The following is a 16045-nucleotide window of genomic DNA, read 5'->3' as shown; positions in this document are numbered from 1 at the left end:
CTCAACCTTCCTAATGCCGTGACCCTTTAATACAGTTCCTCATGTTGTGGTGACCCCCAACCATAAAATTATTTACCCAGTAATTATAATTCATGAGTGTTGTTTTACCTCCAGTACTGCTGCTTTCAACACAGTAGCTGCTTTTAACAGAGTAGCTGCTTTCAACACAGCAGCTGCTTTCTACACAGTAGCTCCTCTTTACACATCGGAAATATGTGTTTTCTGATGGTCTTAGGGGACCCCTGTGAAAGGGTCGTTCGACCCCCAAAGGGGTCGCGACCCACAGGTTGAGAACCACTGCTCTAGAGACACTGCATGCAGAGACCATTGCACCTCAGTACCAGGAGATCTTTGCTTTGAGCAGTTTCACAGTCTATCTGTTTAATTTCAATTAATTTCAAGTACCCACTAATGTTTAAGGCCCCACCATTGCTAGCAGAAGGCATTGGATACCACCATATCGGGGACTGTAAACATCACAGGACTCAAGTTGCAATCTCTAGTTAAAGGGACTGTATTGCTTTTAAGACCATTGTTCTTCAAATTAGGGTATTTATATCTATTCATGCCAGAGTATACGTTTACATATCTCTCTGAATTCCCCATTGCAGTACCGGTGGCCTGGAGGGAGCTGATGAGTCAACAAGTCTTTTCTTCCCCCTCTTGCTGCTGGCATTCCAATGAAATAGTTGAAGCTTACTACTCATGACAGGATAATCTGTTAAATGTTGCTAATTGATTATTTCTGTTTTACCGGTGTTCTGCTTTTATGCATTAATTTCGGTTGTATATCCTAAACCCATTATTCCTGTAGCCTACTCTTTTGAACAAGTCTCATATAGAGGTCTAATATAGAGGTGGTACTAAAGAATTATGTCTCTTGCATTATTATTCTATAGTGTTGAAATATGTCTGAACCCAGAGTGCCAGAGGTGTTGGGAGGCTTGCAAGGGCAACCACTGGGGACAAGCATTATCAAGCAGCTCCTGCCAGGGTAGCACTACACAATATTATGCACTCCTAACCAGGGGCGGACTGACAATTCATGGGGCCCCCGGGCAATAGGGGATCATGGGGCACCTGTGTTCTTGCCCAAACTCAAAAAAGCCTATGAAAAAGGTTCCAGGGGCATCTCATGGGGCCCCCTACTGACCCCGGGCCCTCGGGCAGTGCCAGAGTTTCCAAATGGTCAGTCCGCCCCTGCTCCTAACAATGGGACACATAGCAAATTGGTTGTCTATGCATTGGGACTGTGTTGGGCAATGCTGCCCAGCGCAGCCCAATGCATATGGTGTGAATGGGCTCTTAAAGTAGTTGTGAACATTCAGTGTTATAGACACTTTTTACAGTTGTAAGTATGCAGACACCATAACTGCTTTTATGTAGTTTCAGAAATGATGTTTCTTACCATTTTTACAAGGTTAAGAAGTTATGCCATGTGACCGTACATCTCTTCTTCCTAATAGTGGGGGGAGCATTGACAGGACAGACACACCATGTGTCTCTATTCCATAGTCTGTACAGCAAAATGCAGGCTTTTCTTGAGCAGTGGGTGTGTTCCAGAGGCAGGTTCTTATTGGGAGGGTGTGTGTGCCAGAGGCAGGCTGTGATTGGTCAGGGGGAGTGGTGGCTGAACAAATTACCTAATACAGGCATGCTGTGTGTCTGCACATTGTTCTGTTTTTCTGAATGGCTAGCCAAAGGAAGAAAACTGACCACGCTAACACAGATCACCTTCTGTGATTTATGTGGTCAGTTTAGAAGAAGGAGAAATCGTGAGTGGCAGGATCACCCAGGTACTTCAGATGGAAGAAGTAAATGAAAATGATAGAGGCTATGATTATGAAAACACAAAAAAAAAAGAATATTTAGGGTAACATACACTTTAAGGAAGAACTCTAGTCATATGTTTAAACCATATTCAGTCAAGAATGGCAGTCTGTTCATTGTAATGTTCTCCACTGAACACAATAAAGCTCCGTCCCAACACTTGCAATAAATTTTGTTCTGCATGTGAATAAGCTATGGGGCAGTCCAACATTAAAGTACAAATCAGGATTTTTCAGAAGTAAAAAATAAGACTTCCATGAAAACTTTTTTATAGAGCTAGATAAATTGGGAGCTGATTTGCTAAAGTATGAAATAAAGCATGCTCATCTCAAACATTCAATCATGTGAGGAAGAAGGTTGTTTTTTTTTTTAATTCCCCAGCACATAATTGGATATTTGAAGCTCACACAGGTTCAGCTCACTGCATTTTCCAAGTAAATTTAAATCCTAACTGAATGTCACTTAGTGTGCTTTGTTTCATGCTAGGCCTCTTTCACATGGGCAGCCGGTAAAAACAGTATGGTTTCACCATCCTCCAACCACCCACCTGAGTACAACTGGAGGGAGCTACTCACACGCCACACCTGTCAAGCTGTCATTCAAGTCAAAGCAGCCATGCTGGAACCACTTGGCTGTAGTTGCAGCAGATTACTCCCATGGTAATTCGCTGTTTGGCAAATTAAAAAAACAAAAGCATTTAGGAGGTAGCAGATTATTTTTCAGAGAATGGGTTACTGTTAACGTGGCCTTAGTGTTGCTGGTCTCCTGCAGTCTCTTTGCAGCAAATTTCTGTGTACATGCACTCTAGAGTAGGCTTGCGGAGACTGCAAACCAGGCCTTCTCATCCGACATCAGTACCTGACCTAAAAAATGCGCTTCCCAGAGACACACTCCTAAACCTTTTGGACAGCTTTCCCAGAAGAGTTGAAGCTGTTTTATCTGCAAAGGGTGGACCAACTCATTATTGAACCCTACCGACTAAGACTGGGATGCCGTTAAAGTTGATGTGCGTGTAAAGGCAGGCATCCCAGTACTTTTGGCAATATAGGGCATCTTAAATGATCTGTGTCCCAGCCTTTAGAGCAACAATTTTAAAGTGGTTGTAAGCCCTTATATATACCCAGTGAAGTGACTGGCCTCAGGTGATAAACGGAGATTAAGCAAATCCTCCTACACAAGTTGTACCAATTTATCTGCAGTATTCTCTTCTCTACATCCATTCAAAGTGCTGAATTTTAAACCTTGTCTGAGAGTTCAGAAGAAAAGGAGGGCGGATATCCCTCTATAGCCATTCAAACTTCAGAATTTACACAGCTTTTTTGATCTTCAGAAAGCAGGGGGCGGGGATCTGATGTCACATACTGCACAACATAGAGCAGAGAGCTGAGTATAATTTGAGACTTGTGAGGAGGGCATGGTGACCCCCATCCCCTCTACACAGTCGCATAGGGAAACATGCACAACTGAGCCTTTCAATCAGCTTTTGTGTACTGGAAGACAGTGAGGCTGTCTTATGGGTTTGTTGTGTTTCAGCATAGACTGTCAGAAGTGGATATGACATTTGGATTGAGGCAAGTAAACACTATAGAAGGATAGGCTTTATTCATTTTCCATTTTGGAGGTTCACAACCACTTTAAATCATGCATAAGATTTTAGTGATTGGGATTACATGAATTTCAGAATATTAGGCCCTCAGCCTTCAGTAGTGATGGGCCGAACACCCCTGTGTTAGGTTCGTGGTCAAACATTCGAACCTAATGAATGTTCGACCGCAAACTTTGAACTTAATGCAAGTCTATGGGACCTGACCTTGTAAATGAAAAAGTGCCCATTTTGAAAGCTTATATGCAAGTTATGAACCCTAAAAGGGGTATGGGGACTTGCATACTGCCCTGAGGGACATGAATCAGTGAAAAAGAAATGTCAAAAAGTACTGTTTTTAAAGTGGCGGTCAATTTTCATTGCTTAAAGAAAAAAAGAAAAATAAATAATAATAAATATCATGCCTGGAATGTCCCCTTAAACTACCTGCAAAGTTGCACATCTGAACAATGTGTAGAATCTGCTGCAGCAGGACTGACATTTTGTTTTTTAAAATTACTATTTAAAAATAAAAAAAACAATAAAACAAATTAAAGAAAAAAAAACAGCATGGGGTCCCCACTCAAATCCATACCAGACCCCTTAAGTCTTAAGAGGGACCCCACAGTAAAAGTAAAACATGGCTTCCAGCAGTGTCACCATGTCACCACCTCTTCCCGACACCCACCGACCCATCCGCACCCGCCAAGCACTTGCCACAATCTGACATTTGCCGGTCAGATCTAAACAACTGGGCAGAGCTAGCGATGATGTCACCGCTAGCTCTGCCTAATTGTGCTGTGATTGGCCAAATGTGCATTGCTTTCGTCAACCACAGTGTACTGTGAGAGCGCAGTGCATTGTGGGGAGAGGTGAGTTAACAGCCCGCTGAGCGGCCTTACCATTCGTGTGTTCATCAAACACACAAATGGCCAAGGTTCAAGTCGAACTTATGTTCGACTCGAACATCCCGCCCATCACTAGCCTTCAGAGCCGCAATCTTAAACTGGCCATACAGTGGAAGAATTTTGTTCAAAAACGTTTTTGTTTTAGGGACTTTTCATTAGATTTTCAAATCTTTAGTGGGGTCAAACTGCCGTGTGAGTTTGGCTATAGGGAAAATAAAATGTGAAGCAGCAGAATGGAATTTCTATTTTTTTCAATGAATAAATATCTATCTTTCATTTGGAAAATTACATTCATTTCAAAATCGAAAGAAAACTAAATTTTGGAGTACTATCAGGCTAGGTTTACACTTGATTGCACCAGAGTGCCTGTTCTTGCACCCCAACTACCTGCAGCCAAATTACATTGTTCTATAGAGACTCACAGGGCTGCTATTCATTCCTTAATGGCACCCCCACATATATCAACTTGCAGCGCATTTGCTGGAACCGCAGGGAAACTGCATTGTGCTTTTGCAAGCACCTTTTTTTTTACGGAGAAACACAGGGCTGCCATGCTTACGCAAATGTGGGCCGCAAACCCGCACAGTTATGAACCAAGGGTTAAACAACATCTGTCAAGTCATCGAGTGTGCTGTGAGCATTTTTGTACAAACATCTATGACCAGCCTTAGATGGGGGGGGACCAAAAGCTGGACCACAGAAAAAGACTGCCACATTTTTGCAAATTTTGCAGAAATGCAAAACATAATCTGTATAGCAGTTGTCTAATATGGCTCAGTCAGGCAGCTACTGAGCTTTCATAGTAACGTTCAAATTATTTTGCTAATGAATAACTCAGTCAGTAACTAGATGAAAGGGCATGAAAGTCTCCCCATGTGAAGAATAACAACAGTGAATTAAAAGTGACATTATTACAGTTAATTGAATAGGAAACACATTACCGGGTCAATTTGACCAAAAAAAAGACAATTCATTTAGCAGTTAAATATGCCTTCGTAACTTGTGCGTACTAGAAAAATGGCACATACTTTCCTGCATAAATATTTCATATTAGGCATGGTGTGACTGAATACCAAGTACATTCCATTAATGAGATGAAGTCTTAGGTCAGCAATGGACTGCAGTATGATGAGACCACCAAGAAAACAATGCTCCAGGGGCTCAGCTGCTGACTTCATAACAACATTTTATTTATTCTTGGAAAATACAATAAAATGCAGAATATGGATGGTTATATGATGTTTTAACTTTAAAGCTGAACTCCGGGAGGAAATAAAAGACACAAAGTAATGCAGGGAGCAAGTGTATCTAAAGGCAAAACTTTTTTTTAGATTTTGTTGTTTTGTTAGGATTGGAGAGAGGTTAGTACCACTGTCAGGTTTTTACTTCTCAAAAGTCCCAGAAAGAGCAACTGTGAGGCTCTGGATTTCGATCCTTCATCTATCAACAAGGAGGTGTTGGGTTGGTTTGAAGAATAAATTTAATGTTTAATGTTGATTACAATATGACAGAAAAACGATAGAAAGCAGCCAGCATGTTTCTGGGGCCAACAATCCCTTTAGGGCATAGAAAAAGCCACAAAGCTTCCTATAGGATTCTCTGTTAGAGACTTTGGAGAGATGTTCTCTGTTAGGGCAAGAACAATAAGTATCACAATTTGGGATAATTAAAGTCCAGTCTGCTTGACAGAGCTTGTCTGCTCGAGGGTTCATCCATACCCCAGATTTTTTACTTTTGAACATCATGTATATATAGCACCCTCCTAGTTTGCTAGGGGGATCTCTAGCTCTAATTGTCAGTCAAGAGGGATGAGTAGCAGCCTGGGTGTGATAGCTAGCAGGGTCAAATTCGGGTCAGAGCTGAGAGGCTCTGCAAACCAGCTCTCTGGAACTTCCCCCTGCTCTAGGACTTTGTAGAAAGATCTAGAAGCAGTAGGCAGAGGTGAGGAGTGCCTTGTCTGTACTCTTAGAGGATCCTGGCCAGTCCCCAACAGGAGGCTTGGAAAGGGGCCAGGACAGCCTTTAAGAGTAACTAAGACTGCTCAGCAGCAGGAGAGTTGGAGGAAAGTTCAGGTGGAAGATGAGAAAGTGAGGCTGGACAGCAGGAGCCTGGAAGAGGGCCCAAATGGAGAGGGGCTCACCCCCAGGCAGGAAGCTTGGCAGGGGGAAAGCTTGGGACCACCTGTGTGCAAGGGAAGGAGTGGCCCAGGTCTGATAGCAGCAACCGACCCACCAGCAACACAGGAGCAGAACTAAGTGAGTAACCCTGCACCCCTGGGCCAGATAGGGAAAGGAGCACTCCGGTGGGAAATCAGATTAGCAACTACCCGGGACTGTCTTACTTTAATGTGGCAGGCACTGGATACCCTTGTCAGGGATTTCCCTCAGACAGCTGGATGAGAAGAGGATTCATCTAGAGTGGTACAACAGGAGATACTGGCTAGCTCTCCAAAAGAGACTTTTTTGCTGTACAGACTTGTACATAGTTTCTAAGGAGTTTGTCCTCTGTTACCATTACCTTTGGGCATCCCGTACACCCTTAACCCTCTCCAAGGTCAATTCCCCTAATAAAACTTCAAAATGAAGCTCAAGGACTGATTACTGTCTCCTGGATGCAAGTCTGAGTGAAGGAAATGCGTGTTGCCTGGCTGTGTAGGACTATAGGGGGACTCAAACTTCAGTGGCTCCTAAGGGGGTAGTGCTACATATACAGTCAGGTCCATAAATATTGGGACATCGACACAATTCTAACATTTTTGGCTCTATACACCACCGCAATGGATTTGAAATGAAACGAACAAGATGTGCTTTAACTGCAGACTGTCAGCTTTAATTTGAGGGTATTTACATCCAAATCAGGTGAACGGTGTAGGATGTACAACAGTTTGCATATGTGCCTCTCACTTGTTAAGGGACCAAAAGTAATGGGACAGAATAATAATCATAAATCAAACTTTCACTTTTTAATACTTGGTTGCAAATCCTTTGCAGTCAATTACAGCCTGAAGTCTGGAACGCATAGACATCACCAGACGCTGGGTTTCATCTCTGGTGATGCTCTGCCAGGCCTCTACTGCAACTGTCTTCAGTTCCTGCTTGTTCTTGGGGCATTTTCCCTTCAGTTTTGTCTTCAGCAAGTGAAATGCATGCTCAATCGGATTCAGGTCAGGTGATTGACTTGGCCATTGCATAACACTCCACTTCTTTCCCTTAAAAACTCTTTGGTTGCTTTTGCAGTATGCTTTGGGTCATTGTCCATCTGCACTGTAAAGCGGCGTCCAATGCGTTCTGAAGCATTTGGCTGAATATGAGCAGATAATATTGCCCGAAACACTTCAGAATTCATCCTGCTGTTTTTTTCAGCAGTCACATCATCAATAAATACAAGAGAACCAGTTCCATTGGCAGCCATACATGCCCACGCCATGACACTACCACCACCATGCTTCACTGATGAGGTGGTATGCTTAGGATCATGAGCAGTTCCTTTCCTTCTCCATACTCTTCTCTTCCCATTACTCTGGTACAAGTTGATCTTGGTCTCATCTGTCCATAGGATGTTGTTCCAGAACTGTGAAGGCTTTTTTAGATGTCGTTTGGCCAACTCTAATCTGGCCTTCCTGTTTTTGAGGCTCACCAATGGTTTACATCTTGTGGTGAACCCTCTGTATTCACTCTGGTGAAGTTTTCTCTTGATTGTTGACTTTGGCACACATACACCTACCTCCTGGAGAGTGTTCTTGATCTGGCCAACTGTTGTGAAGGGTGTTTTCTTCACCAGGGAAAGAATTCTTCGGTCCTCCACCACAGTTGTTTTCCGTGGTCTTCTGGGTCTTTTGGTGTTGCTAAGCTCACCGGTGCGTTCCTTCTTTTAAGAATGTTCCAAACAGTTGTTTTGGCCACGCCTAATGTTTTTGCTATCTCTCTGATGGGTTTGTTTTATTTTTTCAGCCTAATGTTGGCTTGCTTCACTGATAGTGACAGCTCTTTGGATCTCATCTTGAGAGTTGACAGCAACAGATTCCAAATGCAAATAGCACACTTGAAATGAACTCTGGACCTTTTATCTGCTCATTGTAATTGGGATAATGAGGGAATAACACACACCTGGCCATGGAACAGCTGAGAAGCCAATTGTCCTATTACTTTTAGTCCCTTAACAAGTGGGAGGCACATATACAAACTGTTGTAATTCCTACACCGTTCACCTGATTTGGATGTAAATACCCTCAAATTAAAGCTGACAGTCTGCAGTTAAAGCACATCTTGTTCGTTTCATTTTAAATCCATTGTGGTGGTGTATAGAGCCAAAAATGTTAGAATTGTGTCGATGTCCCAATATTTATGGACCTGACTGTAGAAGCAGTAGAACTGTTGCTATTTTACATGACAACTTATTTGCTGCCAGTAGCAGCTAAGGAAGTGGTAGGTGCCGCCATCCACCGTGTCCATAGCCAACCAGTGACATCACCTGGCCCTGTTTATTTATTGGCCCAGAATCCCTGACCATATAAACAAAGGGATGGGGATATAGTGACACCACTGACATTGATCAAAGACTGCTGTGACCATGCTTGGTGAATGACATTCCCCAGGAGACCAGGAGACCCTGCCTCATCATTTACTTTAGCTGCAGGGACCAATTGATGTCATACGGCACAAGTGAAATGATGGGTTAGGAGTCAGTGGGTCAGTAGGCATCATTCATCATGATCCACTCCAGCAAGCTACCCTCCTTTTCTGGTCTGACAGGCTGGTATGATTTTTCTTGTTTTTTTGCCTGGGGTTCCCCCTTAAAATTCATACCAGACCCAAAAGGTCCGGCATGGAATTTTTGATGGGAACCCTTTTTCGTGTTTTTTTTGTGTGGGGTCCCCCTTGGCATCCATATCAGATGCTTATCAAGGATTAGAGTCTGGTATGTATTTTTAGGAGAACACTGCATCATTTTTTTTCTTCTGTGTGTGCAGCAGGTAATATACAGTATATATCATACAGATGTGACACTTCACAGGTAGGGTCATGGCATTCACCATGCATGTTAATTAAAGGAATTTTGCAAGTTAAATTTTGCCCTTAAAGCATTAATAAAATCGCTGCTCCCTGAATTTTTTTGACAATTCCTTTTGTTTGACAATTCCTTACTTAGCCTCAAAAATGGGCATTACTGTTTTTTTTAACATTCAGATTCTATTGACTTTGTTGGGGTTTGGATTTGGAATCAAAAGTTTGCTTTTTTTCTACAAACCTGCCTCAAGCTCAACCAAGGTACATTCAGCTTATCAATAATCACAAATTATATGTGTTGGAGATACTCATGCTGGGGATACCCCTGTAAGATGTTGGAATTTAAATATACGTTCTGTGCTGGGAATAGGGGGAGTGAACACCACCAAGTCCTGGATCAGAGGCTGAGTTGCAGGCTCATTATCTGCATTGCTCTGTAGACTGATGGCAGTCACAGTGAAAACAACTAAATAGGGGTGAGGGTTAAGCTACTTAACTATGTATGGAATGTATGTGTATCCACAAGTTACTAACATTTCATTCCAAACCTGTATTTAAATGTATGCTTTACACTAGTATCCCCTATCTCAAACATATGTAGATTGCAATCAATAATGTTCTCTAACTGACAGAGAACACCTCTCAGGAGTTTTTAGATAGATTCCTTTGAGAAGCTTTGTGACTTTTTCTTAAAGTGGCTCTAAGGTTTTTTACATTCATTCATTCTGTTTGCAGCAGCCCCCCCCCCCAATACTTACCTGAGTTTGATCTCGATCCAGGGGCGTGAACTAGAGCAGTGGCTCTCCCAGTTCTCTTCCTCCTTATTGACTGTCAATCACAGCCAGTGAGGAGGGGGTGAGGCGGGTCAGAGCTGCCTTCTGTGTGTCAATGGAGCAAGTATGCATGAGTGCCCCCATAGCAAGCTGCTTGCTATGGGGGCACTGGCAGGGGGGAGTTATGACAGGGGACCTGATAATAGGAGGATCGGGCTGCTCCTTGCAGAACCATTGCACCGAGCAGGTAAGTAAGACATGTTTGTTATTAAAAAACAAAAATAAAAATGTAATTGGCGCAAGAGAATTTGTAGTGGATATGAAGTTCACTCAGTAAATCTTAAGCAAAATAGTCCAGTAAATGGAAATTGAGGTATATAATTATATATACTAGTAATGAGAGTACAACAAATAAATAATGCAGCTTTAGTGGTAAGGAAAGGGAAGGGGGGAGGGGAAGGGAAAGGGAAAAGAGGGGAAAAGGACTTGTAATGCAAACAGTATTGGATTGAGATAGATGGTATATATATATATATATATATATATATACAAAGCTGTAATGTAGACACTGTCGTGAGGCTTGCACTCTTTAGAGTAAACCGGACTCTGTAGTAAGAAAAATAGAGAAAAGAGAGAAGTGCGCCAGAAAGAAGTGGGTAGATATCAGGCATCAATATATAGGGAGGAGGACGACATCTGTGCTGCACCTCACAGGTGGATGGCTGCAATGCCAAGATGTTGCATGGCTGGCGCTCTAGGCGGGTCCCGCAGGAGGAAGCGAGGATGGCAAGCGCCGTAACCGGGAGTCACGGCGCAGATAAGAACCGGGATCCAGGGCGGGCGCTGCTGATCTCTCACATCAGCGTGGGTACAGGAGCCAGCTTGAGGCACATCCAAGATGGCCGCCGGGCAGGAAATGACGTCCCCATTATAAAGATTCACACTCTCTATTTTCACCTGAAATGAAAGCGAAGGAAAACTAAAAATTTTGAGTTGCCACCAAAACTGCAATAGAGGAGAAATCTCCCAATGAGGACAATTGTTCTTACGACAGCTGTGTCACAGGGGATTTTCTCTCTCATTTCCTTTTGTCTATACAGGACAGGAAGTAAAGATAGATTGCTCCAATTGGACACAAATAGAAAAAAAATATAAGGTTTTTTTCAAGCAGCGTAAATATTTAAATTTGACTTTGTGTTGCAGTCCTGCCAGTCCTGCAGCAAAGCTCCGACTGAGGGTGGAGGAAGGGAGAGGCAGCACAAGTAGCCAAACAGGTGTGTTGCAGTGCAAGGAACATACTGAAAGAAGGAGAGAGCAGAGTGACAGGGTGCTGCCTTTCCTTTTACTGTCCGATCATAGCGTGAGGGTGGCGAGGAGACAGATCAGCTCCTCTGCCACTGCCAGACTGTGCTGTACAAAAGATCTGTGTAAATCCCAATGCTGGATAGGTAGAAACAATTTCTTTGGCAGGTAAAACAGGTCCCTATATGTTTTTTTGTCTGTGTATTTACTAATTTAGCCTAGCATTCAACTTTAAACAGACCATGTGGTTGTACTAATTTTTGTGAACCAAGCCATACCTGTAAAAGAAGATCATACACACTCTCCTTTCTTTTCTAAGGCAGTGATTTCCCACAGGGGAATGATGAAGATAATGGCAGTTTAGAGGATTATCAATTAATCCTGCTTATCATCTTCTGCCTTCAGTTGCTCCACCAGCAAAGCAGAGAAGATGAGCATATCAAATTAGTAGCTCTCTGGGAGTCAGTTTAGATACAATTACTTGAACTTGAAGTGCTGCCTCGTGAGTACCACTACAATGTTAAGGTGAAATGAAGTAATTACATATCCTGAATAACAAGTCAAATCAATTAAATCCAATCACCCATTCACTTCTGTGGCTATAGGCATTGTGTAAAAAATCATCTTCAAATTTACAGAGGTGCTGAGAACATATCTTCTTTCCCTTTATTTTTCATGGAAGCAGAACCTTGGCAACTTGCTGGAACTCTAATGTAAACACAGAGCAGATGTTAGAAACCAATCAAACCTGACTTTTGTTGTGATTTTTGAGACTGAATTACTTCACAGTACATGCAGCTGGAGGTCAGGGACAGCTTGCTTTCAAGCTCTTTTACTGCCTGTTAGGGCTCCTTCAGACATGCAGCCAGGGGGCAGTAAAAGCAGGTTGTTGAGCCGGACAAGGTAAAGGATATGCTTAGGGCTGTACACATGGTGTAGCAAAAATTAACCCCTCTGTTGCATTCAATGACAGAAAAAGGTGGAATTATCCTTGAACAATGTACAAAGGTTCTTTAGCAATTTTGTTTTCATTTAAAGAGAACCTGTTGGTTTAGAAAATACTGCATTAAGAGCAACAAAACATTATTTTCTCATTTTATCACAGCCTTATCCAACACTATTACACATTCCAGTCCCCTATAAATTGCTCACCTGACTTAGTGGAAAAAAGTTCTTTAGTCTCTCTTTTCAGTGGTAAGATTCCCTGCTAGATCCAAGATGTTAGTGGTTCTCTTTATGAGGGTACAGATTTGGAAGGTCCATGCATGTGTCTTGGTTTACCATTGATGTTATATGTCAGGATCCACCACAATTACCTGGGAACAGATGGTTTGTAGAGGCTACTAGGGTAATATGGCCCAAGCCTTGACATTTAGGATTTCCATAATCATTGATTGAAAAAGCACTTGGGCTCCATTTACATCTTTGTGTAACATGTTACTACATTATAGGTACATACATTCATCCCAATGCACTTGTGTAATGCACCTGTTTGCATCATGGAGCAGAGCACAGCAACACAACTTAGTGCGCTGCATTAGAAAAATCTAGGTTACATCTCATTTCTCAGCACATTAAGATGCGTTGCAAACTATACATTTCAATGGACTGCATTAATTGCAATGCACAGTAACATGCTACATAACATGCGTAATGCACTGCAAAAATGTTAATACGACCTAAACTTGAAGTGTCCAGCAGTACTGACACTTAATGCCAATCGGGATCCATCATGATGACAATCAGTGCCCAGCAGTGCTGCCTTTCAGTGCCCAGCAGTGCTACCAATCTGTGCCCATCAGTGCTGCCAAACAGTGCCAGTTAGTTCCATGCATGAGTACTGCCTATCACTGCCCTTCAATGCTGTCTATTTGTGCCCTTCAGTGCTGCCTATTAGTGCCCTTCAGTGCTGCCTATTAGTGCCCATCAGTGCTGCCTATCAGTGCCCATCCTTGCCCATCCTTGCCACCTATCAGTGCTTCCTCATCAATGCCCACAAGTGCCACCTCATCAGTGCCACCTCATCAGTGATCATCAGTGCCCATCAGTGCAGCCTATCAGTGCCCATCAGTGCTGCCTATCAGTGCCGCCTCGTCAGTGCCCATCAGTGCAGTCTATCAGTGCCCATCGGTGCTGCCTATCAGTGCAGCTTCATCAAAGCACATCAGCGAAGGAGAAAAATTACCTGTTTGCAAAATTTTGTAATAGAAAACCATAGGGGGGGGTGTTCAAAATTTTCAGTCTTTTTTCATTTGTTTAGCAAAAAATAAAACATCCAGTGGTGATTAAATACCACCAAAAGAAAGCTCTATTTGTGTGCAATAAATTATAAAAAGTTCATATGGGTACAGTGTTGCATGACCGCTCAATTCAAAGTGCGACAGCACTGAAAGCTGAAAATTGGCCTGGACAGGATAGGGGTAAAAGTCCCCAGTAGGCAAGTGGTTAAATTAGCAGCCAGGAAAAATAATGTTTTCAAAGGAAGATGTGATCGTGTTTCTAAATCACCACCCCACACATTTAGGGCCTCTTCACACTTTAGTGACACATTGTGATGCAGTAAGGAGCGTTGCGTGGCGTGTTAACATGCATTGCGTCAATGTACCACAACATAATCATGAACAGGCATGACCTATTTTTTTTAATGCAGTATATCAGAACACGTAACATGTGTGTTCTGGTGTGTGTACTACTACTGTATTCATGTGCCATTCAAAATGGGCTGCAGTAACAGGCTTTTTACTGTGCTTTTCCGTAATGCATAGATCTGATTAATTAATTAGTCTATCCACACTGCATGCCTCGGTCATGTGATTTTATTCTATGTTCTCTGTTATATGTAGTTATTTATTTCTGATATCCGAAAGAATAACAAGTGCTTTACTTTAATAGCATTGCATGGTAAAAACTGGGCAATATTCAGCTTTTTTTGTTTTATTTCATAGTACTTGACTGCCACCTGCTGTTTATCATGATCTTTGCTGGATAACACAAGATACAGCCAGTAACAGGTATAAAACAAAAATGTACAAATCTTAAAATCCTAAACTATCAGCAGGATCAGAAATCTAAAACAATAACTGCTCTTTCAGACAGACGGTATTAATACCCTCTGAAAAGCGAGTCACAGTGGATTGCTTTTCAGAGGGCAGTATAGCAGCAGCTAGCAAGAGTTCAGGAGGCTCTTCTGCTGCCTCCTGTAATTGCTGAATGTCAGTTTTACATTGTGGGACCAAGACAAACCCACTAAGGCCCCCCCCCTTCCTGGGTTTTCAGAACTGTTTAATAGAATTCCGGGGCAGGCAGGAAGGAGTTAAACAAATCTAAATTCAATCAATAAAATCTCATGTGAACTTCAGCACATAAATGTAATTTCATAACTTCTTTCCAATCTTCCTAATGGTGAATTTCAGATATGGATATTTTTACATAGTTAGGTTGGTTCAACTTGCATCAATATATGTACAATATGTATGTGCCATACCTGGGTAAAAACCTAGCTGAATGGCTGCAGCATGGGATCGATGGAAAATTTTCCTACCGTGTCCCTTTAACAGAAGTCAGTTAAATAATCGACTTCTATTGAGCAGGGATGGCCACACTGTAATCAAATTTTGATCAGTGTATGGCCAGTTTAAGACTCTTGTTAGCCTTCGAAGACTCTATTTCAAAGGCAAAGTGTTGCTTTCTAGTTGGAGCATTGCAGAAGTCATTAAAGGAAACCAACCAGCCATTATCAATGTGTAATACAAATATTATAAATTAAACCATCTGACCAAGAGAACTTCTTAGGAGTATTCTGGAAAGTTTGCAGGATAAAAAAGTGAAGAAGCCTTTCTGTATTTGGAGATTAAATCTCTTTTCCTCCAAATATAAAGAGTGCCCCCTTGTCCTCTGTGATGACCTCAGGGTGAATAACTCTACACCGAGTTCACTATATGAACCACTGATGTATTTATACATGTTGATCATATCCCCCCTTAATCTCCTCTTCTCAATAGAGAATAAATTCAGTTCCTGTAATCCTTCCTCATAGCTGATCTCCTCCATGCCTCTTATCAGTTTGTTTGGCCTTTCTCCAGTTCCCCAATGTTCTTTTTGTGAATTGGTGCCCAAAACTGAACTGCATATTCCAGATGAGGTCTTACTAATGATTTGTACCGGGGGAAATGATATCTCTCTCTCTGGAGTCTATACCTCTTTTAATACAAGAGAGGATTTTGCTTGCTTTAGAAACCACAGCTTGGCATTGCATGCCATTATTAAGCTTGTGATCTACCAGAACTCCCAGATCCTTCTCCACCATTGATTCCCCCAGTTGTACCCCCCCCCCAGTATGTATGATGCATGCATATTCTTACCCCCAAGTGCATAACCTTACATTTATCAACATTAAACCTCATTTGCCACATAGTTGCCCAATTAAACAGTGCATTGAGGTCGGTTTGTAAATTGAAGACTTCCTGTAAGGACATTATTCCACTGCACAGCTTGGTGTCATCTGCAAAGACTGAGATGGGATTTTTAATCTCATACCCTATATTGTTTATAAATATATTAAAAAGTAAGGGTCCCAACACTGAACCTTGGGGTACACCACTGATGACCCCAGACCATTCATAGTATGAATCATTAACCACTACT

This window comes from Staurois parvus, unplaced genomic scaffold (assembly GCF_062004578.1).
Source record: "Staurois parvus isolate SC_StPar_1 unplaced genomic scaffold, SC_StPar_1.0 ptg000052l, whole genome shotgun sequence".
Lineage (NCBI taxonomy): Eukaryota > Metazoa > Chordata > Amphibia > Anura > Ranidae > Staurois > Staurois parvus.
Note: the sequence above shows the minus strand (reverse complement) of the source record.